Below are 10,062 nucleotides of genomic sequence, written 5' to 3'. Positions count from 1 at the left end.
CACGGGCTGCAATAGAATAACACCTAGGAAATTTTCTTTTTATATAACAAAACCATCTTCCCTTTATGGGAGGCACATCTTCTTAAACGTTGCAAAAATAACAATACCTTATAAAAGTACAAAAATATAAAATTATAATAGTGCTAGCATTTTTCCAGAGACATTTTTGGTAAGACAGACGGGTTAAGGTGAAAAGGCGCAGAGTCAGTTCAGAAGTGCGAGGGACCTGTCCCAAACCCTCAACGTGGGCCCTGGGGTGGCTGTGGGGCATGAAGATCCTGAGTTGGACCTCCCAGAGAGCCACCCTGACAGGTTTTCCTTCTGAGGTCTTGAGGTAGAAGTGTCCACAGTTTTGTATAAAACCAATATGGAGCACCTAAAAAGATGCAAACTATATACAAGAAAGGAGTCTGTCTGCAGCCAGTCCGCAGGGACACATGTCTCTAGAAACCGGGGTTAGAAGAAAATCAAAATATAAATGTCAACATTTGAACTATAAACAAGTTGCAACAGCCGGGGCTGCCTAAACCTCGGGTTCCCTCCTGGGAAAAGGCTCGTTCCTCCCGATGGAGGCTGACCGGTCCCCTGAGGCTGGGCGCGAGGGGGCGTCGCTCCCGGACACCTTGTGTACATCCAGGGCGTACCACCCCCGCACCCCTTGGTGGCGAGAGTAAGTTACTACATCGCCCGGGAAGAGGTTCCGGCCAGGGTGTCCCTTCTTCAAACGCGGCTCGACGTCCCGCCGGCTGACAAACACGTCGTCCTCGTACGGGGGCTTCTGATGAACCCCCACCCCGCCTCATGGTGGAAGCGGACGACTTGCCCTTCCACTCGTGGACTGGGACGAGTGGCCTCCTCCTGACGAGCCCGGGATTTAGCAGCTTTGGCCCGTACCTCGAGGCGTTCGCAGCGGAGCTCCCGTTGACGTTGCTCCCGAGTGAGCTGGAGTATCTGCTCCCTGAACCGCTGGCTCCTCCTCTGCACTTCAGCCCGGGTCTCCCGGGGAAAGCCAATCAGATCCCCCCCCTGGTTGTCCCAGGCCCACTCCTCAGCCTCCAGCCAGGTGACTGTTGTTGCGGGTAGCGGTGTCATTAAAGGCTGCTGCGGGTCCTCTGCAAGCGCGGACCAATCCGGCTTGGAGCCGGTGGACACCTCTGCAGCTTCAGGCACTTCGGGTTCGGGAGGAGGGCGGCATCGCAGGTCCCCACCTATAGCTGCCGCTTGTGACTCGCCCCCTGGGCCGTGGGGCACTCGGATCCGGGCAATAGGGAAACGATGGGGGTAGTGGTGGCACCCCGGTTCCGTGGCTCAGGGTGCTCAGACCGGTGGTAGTCTGCTATGCGCTGTTGGTATGTCTGACTATGCCACCCGTGGATTGCGGTCAGTGCGAACCGCCGCTGCCAGGCAGACCGCTGGGGCTGATGATGTATGCAGCTGGGGTAGTGTGACTCTCCACGGGAAGAGTGCGGCCCCAGGGCAGTATAACGGAAGATGGGGGTGATGGTGTAGGGCGTCCCAGTACCGTTAGTGCTGGAGGAGCAAGGAGCACACAGACAACAGGTTGCAGTCCAGGGTCTTTACTAGAACAGGTGAACTGACCCACAAACAGTCCCGGCTAAGAGGGGACCTGGATGTCTGAGAGCAAATGGGAAGTTGGCCCTGGTCAGAGTGAGGGTGTAGGCCTACCGTGCTCTCTGCGCTCCTTCTGGCTATCTCCTCCTTATAGGGTAACAGCCCACGTTCCCGAGCTCACCGTTGTTATGTTCTGCTACCAAAGCTAAGGAAAGAGAGGAGATCTGTCCCTACTATAGGACTCAGCTGAATCCCTACGATGTAACAGGGAACCTGATCCTGCGATCAGACCTGCTAAAGTCCTAATCTAGTCTGTACGGAGACCTATAGATGTGGGGAGGGAATCCCTACAAGTACTAAGGACTGGGAGGAATATGGGACACCTCCTAACAGAAATAGTAGCAGACAGACGAACAAACAAAATAGATAGAACATAGAGGTCCGTAGACCAAGCAAACTAACAGAGCTAGATACAGAGCACAGGCTAGCTAGAAAGTAGATATACAATGAAGTCCAGCAAAGCCAGAAGGGCGGAGCAGGATTAAATAGGCCAACAAGGTCATGTGACCAGCAAAGGAAAAAAAACCTAACAGCAAGGTTCTAACAGTACCCCCCCTTCTAAGAGGATCCTCCGGATCCCCTAGGACCAGGCTTATCAGGAAATCTCCTGTGAAACGCTCTGATAAGTCTGGACGCGGAAACATCATCTGACCTCACCCAAGAGTTATCCTCGGGTCCGAAACCTTTCCAGGCCACAAGATACTGCAAACTACCTCTATACCGTCTAGAGTCAAGGATGCGAGAAATTTCATATTCCCCGTCCTCCACCACCGGAGGAACAGAGGCAGAGGCGTCACCATCCGACACAACAGCTTTTTTTAACAGAGAGACATGAAAGACCGGATTAATTCTCCAGGAGGTAGGAACCTCCAACCTAACAGCAGATTGGTTGACAACCTGAAGCACCTTAAAGGGCCCTACAAACTTGGGACCCAATTTCTTAGAAGGAATCCTCAACCGCAGATTCCTAGAGGACAACCAAACCATGTCACCAACAGCGAACAAAACCTCCTGTCGTTTCCTATCAAAGTAGTCTTTAGATTTTCTGTTGGCCTCCTGAAGATTACCACGCACATCCGTCCAAACTCTTTCCAAATCACCGGAAAAATTCTCCTCCTCAGGCACGGCAGATCCCAACTTGGAGAACGACCCAAACGACAGATGTCTCCCAGAACAACAAAAAAAAGGCGAACAACCAGCAGAAGAAGATGTATGATTGTTCAGAGCAAATTCGGCAAGTGGCAGAAACTCAGACCACCCCTCTTGATTGTCTGCCACAAAACAACGCAAGAACTGCTCAACATCCTGGTTTTTCCTTTCTGTCTGGCCATTAGATTCAGGATGATATCCGGACGAAAACGACAAATGAATTCCCAACCTGTCACAAAAAGCACGCCAAAAACGAGCCATGAACTGAGGACCCCTATCAGAAACAATGTCAGTAGGAACGCCATGAAGTCTGACAATTTCCTTGACAAAGGCCTTAGCGAGAGTTTTAGCGCAGGGCAGTTTGACGAAGGGAACCAAGTGACACATCTTGCTAAAACGGTCCACGACCACCCAGATGACAGTAAAACCCTCAGAGGGGGGAAGGTCAGTTATAAAGTCCATAGCCAAATGTGTCCAAGGAGCACTGGGGACCTCCAAAGGACAAAGTAACCCCGCAGCAGGAGTATGAGAGGACTTAGATCTAGCACATATAGTACATTGGCGCACCCACTTAATGACTTCCTTCTGCCATCCAGGCCACCAAAAACTGCGACCCACCAGTCTCTTGGTCTCAGAGATTCCGGGATGACCTGCCAACCGAGATTCGTGACACTCAACAAACAAATCTCTCCTAAAGGTCCCAGGCACAAACAACCTCCCATGAGGAGTGTTAGATGGGGCATTCTCCTGAGCTTTAAGAATCTCATCTTCCAAAACGGAGTCTAAAGCAGCTATCACAACACCTTCTTGTAAAATGTTTTCCTCTTTCTCAGCACCGACTATGGGAGAAAAACTGCGAGACAAGGCATCCGCCTTAACATTTTTAGTACCAGGGATGTAAGTAACGGAGAAATTAAATCGCGAGAAAAACAGTGCCCACCTAGCCTGACGGGCATTCAGGCGCTTGGCAGCATCAAGATATATCAGATTTTTTATGATCCGTAAGAACCTGAACGGGAAATTCCGCACCTTCCAAGAAGTGGCGCCAGTGTTCAAATGCGAGTTTTATAGCCAATAATTCCCGATTACCAATATCGTAATTCAATTCAGTCTCCGAAAATTTTTTTGAAAAAAAGGCACAGGGATGTATCCTGAGACAATACTGCGCCAACCCCCACAGAGGAAGCATCAACCTCAACCAAAAACGGCCTAGTAACATCAGGCTGCATAAGGATGGGAGCAGAGGTGAACCTCTCCTTGAGATACACAAAAGCTTCAATGGCCTCAGAAGACCACTGAACCGCATCAGCACCTTTCCTGGTGAGATCAGTCAGAGGTTTGACAATACTAGAAAAAATTTTTATGAATTTTCTATAGTAATTGGCGAAACCCAAAAACCTCTGTATCGATTTCAAACCAATAGGCCTAGGCCATTCCTGCACAGCCTGAACCTTAACCGGATCCATCTCAAAACCTTTGCTGGAGATAATGTAGCCCAAAAAACTAATTCTCTGTACAGCGAACTCACATTTCTCCAGCTTAGCAAAAAGCGAATTGTCCATTAATAACTGTAATACCTCACGCACGCTCCGCCAATGAGACTCCAGATCTGGCGAATAAATCAAAATGTCATCCAAATACACAACCACATTTTTACCGATCAAAGGTCTAAGGATGTCATTAATCAGATTCTGAAAAAATGCAGGAGCATTAGTAAGACCAAAAGGCATAACCAGATTCAGCCCACTCCTGAGGCTCTTTGCGCAAAAGTGACATTATGAACCCTACGCGCTGGGATTCATCCCCAGAGGACTTGGGTCTCAAACGAAAATACAATAAGCAAGCATTTTTAAATGAAAAAAATTCTCGATGTTCACCAAAAAATAAATCCGGCAAAAATACCTTAGGCTCCAAGAAATATGCTCCAGGACAGTTACTCACGTGCTGACGGAGCTCGGCCACTTCCAGAGAGAGTCCCTGCAGGTGTTTAGCCAAATCCTGAACCGACACCATGATGGAACAAAAAAAAAAAAAATCTTTCCTTAGAGAATTTGCAGGCTGGACTTACTGTTATGTTCTGCTACCAAAGCTAAGGAAAGAGAGGAGATCTGTCCCTACTATAGGACTCAGCTGAATCCCTAAGATGTAACAGGGAACCTGATCCTGCGATCAGACCTGCTAAAGTCCTAATCTAGTCTGTACGGAGACCTATAGATGTGGGGAGGGAATCCCTACAAGTACTAAGGACTGGGAGGAATATGGGACACCTCCTAACAGAAATAGTAGCAGACAGACGAACAAACAAAATAGATAGAACATAGAGGTCCGTAGACCAAGCAAACTAACAGAGCTAGATACAGAGCACAGGCTAGCTAGAAAGTAGATATACAATGAAGTCCAGCAAAGCCGGAAGGGCGGAGCAGGATTAAATAGGCCAACAAGGTCATGTGACCAGCAAAGGAAAAAAAACCTAACAGCAAGGTTCTAACAACCGTGTCCTCTCGCCCGTATGGTTTGCAACGTGGGTCCCTTTCTACTCTCGGCCTGGTACGGCTTTGCTGGTCCCTTCTGCTGTGGCGGAGCCTCCGGGCTTCTTAGGCCAAGGAACATACAGTCCCCTGTGGACTGGTTATCTGCTGCAGGACGTGGAATCCTCACAGCCTCAAACTCCAAAGTCTGGTAAATTTGGTTCTTTGTCTGCCAGGACAGGCGTACTTCACCTCTTGTCCCTGGCTTGTGGCTCTCCTACTGCCACACGTCCTCTTAGGCTGCAACACAACTGTTTCTCTCTTCTCTGGGACACCTATCAGTCCTGAGACAGGTCGTCCAGTTCTCTCTAACCCTGCCCCCAGTTCCAGCTTTTATAGGGGCAGCCTGCTCCCCCTTCTGGCCTGAGACAGGAGGTATTGCATGCTAATGTTCCCCTGACTAGAGAACCTCCCCCTTGCTCTCAGACACAGCTTTATTATATTTGTGGCATCCAGGCCAGGGTGACACATTCCCCCCTAGTAGAATTTAGTACTCCGAGACTAAACAGTAAACAAAGATAATATACATGACTATAAAACATTAGTAGACAAACGACGCACAGGTTGAGTTCTTAAGGTCACAGTGTGGTCTGTGACCGGGTGTCCATATCACCAACACAACGGAGAGCCTTAACCAGGTGGGGGTCTGTCCTAGCCCAAGTCCTTTACAGTCTTGGTTCATTCCTTGGTCAGGCTCCGTACGCAGTCCATGCAAAGTCCCGGTTATTAAAAGTCCATAACCTTTGAGTCCGTACGGTAACTGCAAGAAACTGAAATACACTATTAATAATCATGCAGGTAACTTGCCAAACATTTCAACATATGGCAACAGGGTTATTTACAGTTCTAGTGCATTCTATATTCTCCCGCGAGCGGGTATCTGCCCCTTTGTGCTCCTGGTTGACCTCCTTAACCCACTGTCTGGTGGTGGACCGACCTGGCTTTCCCCACTAGCGTTAGGGGTACAGCTACCAGCTGGGTGTACAGGTAGGGCAGGCAGCTGTCTGCGGGTCCTTTGGCTTACCGCAGGCATGGCAGGCTCACTGTCAGCAGAGGGTTGATTCTCCTGGGCTGCTGGTACCGGCTCTTCTGCCTCTGGAACTGCTTGCTCTTCTTCACCTTCCGGCTCTGGTGTAGGTTGTTGCTGAGCCGGTTGCAGGAAATGCAGGACGGGTACCACTATGGCATCGTTTATTCGAGTCCAGGACTGAGGGAACTCTCCGAGAACGGTGCTGATCATTTCTTCCTTGTCCTCTGTGGGTTCAAGGTCACTTTGATCCTCTTCTGCACTACGGAGTTGCTTGGGGCACCTTTTTACCGTCTGGAGACGGTACTAGTGGTTTCTCCTCCATCCTTGGTGATCACGCACACCTTCGGGTTGTCGTGATCAGACTGCAGTACGGTGTAGGGTTCCCTTTCCCACTGGTCGTCCAACTTATGTAGCCTTCTCTTTCGCTTCAGGACCTGCTCACCAGGTTCCAGGGGCCCAGCAGGGGCGTGTTGGTTGAAGAGTTTTTCTTGCCTCTCTCTCACCTGGGCCAGGCTTTCTCCACACTCTCCTGTACCTTCTTGTACTGCAGTTGCCTTTCCGTATCCCAGTCCGCATCCGGGGAGGTGTCCTCAGATGTTAGGACTCCCATCTCCAGGTCTACGGGCAGCTTACCTGGTCTGGCTCGCATCAGGTAAGCCGGGGTGCAGTTTGTAGCATTCACCGGGATATGGTTGTATAAGTCTATTAGATCCAGCAGTTTTTCTGGCCACAGGCTGCGTTCCTCCAGGGGCAACGTCTTCAGGAGATCAATGACTATATTGTTCATTTTCTCACACATCCCGTTGGTTTGTGGGTGGTAAGGCGTTGTCCGAATCTTCTTACAGCCATAGAGGTTGCAGAACTCTTGGAAGATTTCAGCTTCGAACGCTGGACCCTGGTCTGTCAGGACCTGTTCCGGATACCCGTGTGGATGGCAGAAGTATTGCTGGAAGGCTCTGGCCTCCGTTTGGGCTGTCAAGTCTTTAACCGGGACCACCACTAGAAAACGGGAATAATGGTCTACGATTGTCAGGGCATAGATGTATCCTGACCGGCTTGGAGCCAATTTGACGTGGTCCAGAGCTACCAGCTCAAGAGGCTGCGTGGTGACGATGGGCCTCAAGGGTGTCTTCTGGCTGGTGCGGTCCTTCCTCCTTAGGTTACAAGGGTCACAGTCCCTTCACCACTTCTCTACATCCCCTCTCATGCCGACCCAAAAGAACCGTCCTCTCAGCAGGAACTCCAGTTTCTTCCAACCGAAGTGCCCCGCTCTGTCATGGTAAGCCCCCAGGACCATAGCTGTATCCCGCCTTGGGACCACGACTTGCCAGTCAGCTCGTGTGTCTGGTGGTTGACAAGCCTTCTGCACAGCTTGCCTTCATAGAGGAACAGCTTGCTCTTCTCTTTCCATAGCTGCTTGGCTTCCTCTGGGACATCCGGATCTAAGCGGGCGTCTTCCCGGGTCAGCAGATCTTTCACCAGGCGGATTGCAGGGTCACTATCTTGGGTCTCTGCCCAGCTGTGGTGAGGTAGGGGATTAATCATAACGGTGGTTAAATCTTCCTCCTTCACACGGTGGGAGTATTGAGCTGCTCCGTACCAGTGAAACGCGGGGAGTTCTACCTCCTCCAGCTCTTCTGGGTCTTCGTCACCTTCGGATAAATGAGGCATTCTTGATAGGGCATCAGCGTTGGCATTGGTTTTGCTTGCCCGGTACTTGATCACGAAGTCATAATTGGAGAGACGGGCCATCCACCGCTGTTCCAGGGCACCAAGTCTTGCACTGTCTAGGTGTGTTAACGGGTTGTTGTCCGTGTACACCGTGAACTTTGCGGAGGCCAGGTAATGCTTGAAGCGTTCCGTCACGGCCCACACCACCGCCAAGAATTCTAGCTTGAAGGAGCTGTAATTCTCAGGGTTCCTCTCGGTGGGCCTCAGCTTCCGGCTGGCGTACGTGATCACCCTTTCTCTGCCCTGTTGGTTTTGTGACAGTACGGCTTCCAGTCCCACATTACTGGCGTCTGTGTGGAGAATAAAAGGCTGGCCATAATCAGAGTAGGCCAGGATCTCATCCCCTGTGAGGGCCATCTTCAACTGGAGGAAGGACTCCTCTTCCGGTTTATCCCACTTGAAGGGTGGCTTTTGACTTCTGGACTTAGACTGTCCTATCAAGAGGTCCTGCATAGGAGCTGCCATCTTAGTGAACCCGGGGATGAACCTTCGGTAGTAGCCTACCAACCCGAGGAACTGCCTCACTTCTTTGATGTTTGAGGGGCTTGGCCAGCTCTTGATTGCCGTGATCTTGTCAGGGTCGGGGGCCACTCCTTCCGCGCTTACCACGTGCCCTAGGTACTGGACCTTCGGTTTCAACAGGTGACACTTCGATGGTTTCACCTTCAGGCCATAGCCTGCCACGGCTTCGAACACCTCGGCCAGGTGCTTTAGATGGTCCTCGTAGGTCTTCGAATAGACGATCACATCGTCCAGGTAAAGGAGGACCTTCTCAAAGTTTCGGTGCCCTAGACAGCATTCCATCAGCCGCTGGAAGGTCCCCGGTGCGTTGCAGAGCCCGAAAGGCATACAGTTGAACTCGCTCAGTCCCATCGGGGTGGTGAAGGCGGTCTTCTCCTTGTCAGCCTCTGCCACAGGAACCTGCCAGTACCCGCTAGTAAGGTCCAAAGTAGAAAAGAAGTTAGCTGATTTTAGTGCGGCTAAAGACTCCTCTATTCTAGGCAGCGGGTATGTGTCTTTATGGGTGATACGGTTGATTTGCCTATAGTCCACGCACATTCTCATGGTGCCGTCTTTCTTTTGCACCAGAACCAAGGGGGCTGCCCAGGGGCTACAGCTATCTCTAATGACCCCAGCTTCTTTCATTTCTCTTAGCATTCCCTTTGCGTTCTGATAATGTGCAGGGGGTACAGGTCTGTGTCTCTCTTTTATTGGTGGGTGGCTCACTGTGGGGATGTGGTGTTCTATCCCTTTTATTCTGCCGAAGTCTAGCGGGTGCTTACTAAAGACTCTCTCGTACTCCTGTACCACCCGGTAGACTCCTTGTTTTTGGTGCAGGGGAGTGGAGTCAGCACCCACGTGGAGTTTCTGGCACCAGTCCTCCTTTTGTTTCTGGAAGCCATTACCCTCCGCCTGTGGAGATGGAGGCAAAGGTTCCACGGCCCTGATAGCTTTGTGTTCGACAGCAAACAGTTTGGCAAGTGTAGCGTACCTGGGTAAGTGTACCTCCCTCTCTCCAATGTTGAGAATGCGGACGGGCACCCTCCCATGACGGACATCAACCACCCCCCGGGCTGTCAAAATGGTGGGCCTGCTGTCTGAGTACACGGGTTCTACCATGGCTTGGTAGTCTCTACCTCTCAACCCGATTGCAGTCCGACACCAGATCATCATTTCACTTTTGGGAGGCATGGAAATGGGGAATGGGTCACTCAGTCTTACGCTACCGATCTCACCACCAGACAATTCTACCTGCTGCCGTCTCATCAGGGCTTTTATCTCCTTGTTGAGGACTCTCTGTTGGCTGGAACTAGCATTCACCGCCACCTGTTGTAGAATTACAATTACCTCTGAAAGACAATTTTCAATCACGTTAGTACCCACAGTTATTTTAGGGTGACTTTCACGACGGTCAATGTCCACAATAATTACTCCCTGTGCCGGTAGTTCAACTTTACCAATTTTAATGGTCATCTCCTTGAACCCCATCTG

Source organism: Phyllobates terribilis, unplaced genomic scaffold, assembly GCF_046119375.1.
Source record: "Phyllobates terribilis strain yellow unplaced genomic scaffold, ASM4611937v1 Scaffold_310__1_contigs__length_2243716, whole genome shotgun sequence".
Classification (NCBI taxonomy): Eukaryota; Metazoa; Chordata; class Amphibia; order Anura; family Dendrobatidae; genus Phyllobates; species Phyllobates terribilis.
The sequence above is the reverse complement of the archived record's forward strand: the minus strand, read 5'-3'. Positions refer to the sequence as shown.